Genomic DNA, 4,751 nt, shown 5'->3' on the forward strand with positions numbered 1-4,751 from the left:
CCCAGGCAACCGGGACTCGAGCACTTCTCATTGGCTAACTCCGAGAGGCTCGCTGACGAATCAGTGGGCAACGACAGCGGCTGTAGCCGACCGTGCCCGAGCCGCTCGGGATACTTAAGGTCCCAGAATGCATTGCTCTATGAGGTCAGACGTCAGAGAGCTTTGTTGGGAGCCTCTGGGTCCGAATCAATACTGAGCTAAATTAATCTTGGGGACGTAACCTTTCTTTTGTTTCCCCATCTGATCATTCAAAGATGAATTGGACGGATGCAGTTACTTAATAAATATTTAAATCTCAGTTTCTTCTCTAACTTATGGACTAGATGATACCCTGTAGGAACTGGGTAACATACCCACTCCTAGTTTGTAAATAATTTCCACTCCCCGAGCCTCATAGCTAGACGACTCAGCGGGTTAAGACGCTGGCCGCCAAGCTTGACGACCTGAGTTCTGTCACTGGGGCACACATGGCAGGAAAAAACAACTTCTGGGGCTGTCTTCTGACTCCCACACAGACACTACCCACATGTACACACAAAATAAGTTACTAGAGCCCGGGCGGTGGTGGCCCACGTGTTTAAACCCAGCACAGAAGCAGGTGGATCTCTGTGAGGTCAAAGCAGCCTGGTCAGACATCTCATTTCCTTCAGGTGTAAAATGAAGATAAAGCCTACCCGATACAGGGTCACTGGGGTGCTTAAGAGAGGTTAATGCAAAGTAGATATGAAAACACCTGTATAGATGTTTGCAAAAGTAGTTCTTGCCAGGCAGTGGTGGCTCAGGCCTTTAATCCAAGAACTCTGGAGGCAGAGGCAGGCAGATCTCTGAGTCCCAGGACAGCCATGTCGGTTGAGACCCTGTTGGGGGTAGAATGCCAGATGTCCTGCATATCAGATGTTTGCATTATGATTCATAACAGTAGCAAAATTACAGTTATGAAGCAGCAACAAAATAACTGTATGGTTGGGGTCACCACAACATGAGGAGCTGTATTAAAGGTCTCAGCACTGGGAAGGTTGAGAACCACGGCTAAACTCCCCTCAGAATCACTTTCCAACCCCTGTCACTCAGAGCACTGTCTAAGACTCTAGAAATCTCTCTGGGGTCTCCAGGTTCAAACAAGCCTTGAGGGCTAGGAGACCTTGGAGCGCTGTCTGCTTAACTTCCACACTGCCCCGGACTCCCTTTGCTTCTGGGATGGGGTTCCACCGCTCCACTGGCTGCCTCTTTATTCCGTCCACGATCTGAGTCTCTTTTTTGTTGTTGTTTTTCCAGATAGGGTTTCTCTATATGTAGTCCTAGCTGTCCTGGAACTCAGAGAGATCTGTCTTCCTCTGCCTCCTGAGTGCTGGGATCAAAGGTGTGCACCACCACTGTCGCTGGCTGAGTTCCTACTCTTGAGTAGATAGAATCTACTTGACTTTTTGGTCATTTCCTGAAAGATGCTTGTCATGTCTGGCTCCTTTGTGGTTAGGAGCTTACTGGGAGCTGGCAGCTCAGGGAGGAAGTGAACAGAGAGAGGGAGACTCCAAGCCTGTGGAGTCCCTGAGAGTAAAACCTAGCTCTACACTTCCTTTCCCCTTTGCCACCCCTACAGCCACCACCTCCGCCACCTGCCATTTCTGATGAAGACCTGTCATCCCCAGCTTATCACTGCTCCTGAGGCCTTTGCGTTCTAAGTCCTACCCTCTGCCTTCCTTGACTTCCAAACATCATGCTCCTTCCCAAGTGTTGGGCTTTTCCTGGACACATCCCGTTGCTCCTCTAGACTCTCTCAAGAGCCAGCGCAGATGTGCCTCCTCCAGGAAACCATCTCAGGTCTTTCTCCCTTCCCTTAAGCAGATGTATCCTCTACTTTAAAGCCTGATGACCTTCCCATTCAGTTTTGTGAGCTACAGTGACCCCCGCCCCTTCCATAGGCAGTGAGTGGCCTATGAAGTCCTCAAGGGAAGGGTCCCTTTCTCATTCATCTTGCCCCAGCTAGGAAGTAACAATAGACTGGAAGAGAAAGTGAGCAAAAAAAATGATGGATGGATGGATGGATGGACGGACGAACAGATGGATGAATGGATGGAAGGATGGAAGGACGGATGATTTGCCTTGATAGACATTTGAGGACAGCTTGGGCTACGTTGTGAGTTCCAGGCTAGTCTAGACTACCAGAGTGAGATCCCGTCTCAAAAGCAGCAGCAGCAACAACAACAAAGATTTACCTTGAATGCTCCATCATGCTATTGGGTCACACCTCTCCTTGAAAATGAAAATCTCAGGGCAGATCACATGATCACACTGCAGCGTGCGCTGCAATGCCCTCCCCTGCTTTATCCCAGCTCATCTGGGAACAAGCTACATAGTGAGTACTCATTTTGTGTGGGCCTCGTGCTGGGCCCTGGGGACAGTTATAAAAGAACACTTGGTGGCACAATGTCACTCACAGGGCAGAGGCAGAGGTGGCAGGACCACAAGTGTAGGGGCAGCCTGGGCTAAACAGTGAGACCCTGTCTCAAAGAAGGGTTGGGGAGGAGGAGAAGGGCAGGGGAGAGAAGAGAGGATACCTGTCCCCTGCCCCTCTCCTCCTCCTCCAACACTTGAGAGAGAACTGGGCAACTGGGATGGGATAGCCATCTAAGGTGCTGTGTGTCTACGCGTCTCCTCTAAGTGTGAACATTAACAGTTCCTCTGAGTGGCCAGTCCTGACCACTTGTCTGGATGCACTTTCTCCATTTCTCTCTTCTCACATCCTGATTTCTTCAATATTTATTGAAACCTGAAATTGCCGGTCTTTTTTGTCTTCCCCATTTGAATGTCAGCTCCATGAGTAGGGACTGTGTCTTTCTGTTCACTGCTGTGTCCCCAAGGCCTAAACAAAACCAGTAGCAGGCACACAGTGGGTACTTGAGAAACAGTGCGTGTGTCCTGTGATCGCCTCGCACTTCAGTTACAATCTGAGGTCGACCCTGTCTGCTGGGTTCTGATAATTCTGTATTTCCGCTGAGTGGTGGTGGCGCAGGCCTTTAATCACAGCACCCGGGGGGGGGCAGAGGCAGGCGAATCTCTGTGAGTTCGAGGACAGCCTGGTCGACAAGAGCTAGTTCCAGGACAAGCACAAGGAAACTCTATCTTGAAAAACCAAAGGGGGGGAGGGGCTGTATTTGCCAGTTCAGATATTTCAGCTGTCTTGTCTTATACGTCTTTGAAAATTCCAGGTGCAATTGCTCAAAAGTCATATTGATGACTCTATTATCTTTTTTTTTAAAGATTTATTTATTTATTTATTTATTATGTATAGAAAGTCTGCCTCCATGTATGCCTGCAGGCCAGAGGACCCAGATCTCATTACAGATGGTTGTGAGCCACCATGTGGCTGCTGGGAATTGAACTCAGGTCCTCTGGAAGAACAGCCAGTGCTCTTAACCTCTGAGCCATCTCTCCAGCCCGATGATTCTGTTATCTAGACCCATCCATGACATGCTCGTCTGCGCTGCTTCTGCCATCTGTGTTTGAGTTGTTGTCATACTGTTCCCCTTCCCTGTGAAGGCTAAGCTGCTGGTTCCTGTTTCACCGTCATGCTGGTCAATCTTCTGTCAGTTTAAAACAAGCTAGAATCACCTGCAAGGGGGGAACGTCAGCTGAGAAAATGCCTCCAAAAGTTCCGGCTGTGAGCCGAGCAGTAGCACTCAGGAGGCAGAGGCAGGCAGATCTCTGTGGGTTCGAGGACAGTCTGGTTTACAGAGTGAGTTCCAGAACAGCCAGGGCTGTTTCACAGAGAAACCCTGTCTCAAAAAACAAACAAACGAAACGATACAAAACAATACAACAGCAAAAAAAAAAAAAAAAATCCAGTTGTAAAGCATTTTCTTAATTAGTGATTGAGAGGGGAAGGCCCAGGCCATGATGGGTGTTTCTGTCCCTGGGCTGGTGGTCCTGGGTTCTATAAGGAAACAGACTGATCAAGCCATGTAGAGCAAGCCAGTAAGCAGCACTCCTCCATGGTCTCTGCATCTGCTCCTGCCTCCAGGTTCCTGCCCAGCTTGACTTCCTGTCCCGACTTCCTTCAGTGAGGGACTACAATGTGGAAGTGTGAAAACCAAATCAACCCTTTCCTCCCCAGCTTGTTTTTTGGTCATGGTGCAATAGAAACCCTGACCAAGATAATTACAAACCTTTATCCTGCTACCCAGAGACCAAATGGGGAACTTGTCTGCTTGTTTGGGTCTCTTTTTTCCTTTCCTTTTTCTGTTTTTCTTTTATTTTCCTTTTCCTTTTTTTTTTTTTGGAGGGGGGGCTAGTGGGGCTTTTGTTTGTTTGTTTTGTTGGTTTGTTTGTTTTTGAGGCAGGGTTTCTCTGTCTTGGGTGGCTGTCCTGGAACTCTCTCTGTAGACCAGGCTGGCCTCAAACTTGGAGATCTGCCTGCCTCTGCCTTCCAAGTTCTGGGACTGAGGGCGAAGGCCACCACTGCCAAGTCTGTTCATTTCTTTAGGTATTTCCTCTGGAAGAGACAAATGCTTTCAGGAGCCCAAACGCAGCCTCTCCGCTCTCAGCCATACATTTTTTGTGCACTCCAACTCCTCAGTATAGAGCCAGGGGTTGCCCATAGTAGCCTGACCAATCAGTGCCACGGCTTGGCCATGGGGTGAAAGTGGACACCTTAGCCTCACTCACCCTTTCAGAGGTCCCTGACACCTGTTAGCCCCATGTCCTACCCTCTGCTAGGTTGGAGAGGTGATCACAAAAGAAGGTACAATCTTTTG

This window comes from Chionomys nivalis, chromosome 11 (genome assembly GCF_950005125.1).
Source record: "Chionomys nivalis chromosome 11, mChiNiv1.1, whole genome shotgun sequence".
NCBI lineage: Eukaryota > Metazoa > Chordata > Mammalia > Rodentia > Cricetidae > Chionomys > Chionomys nivalis.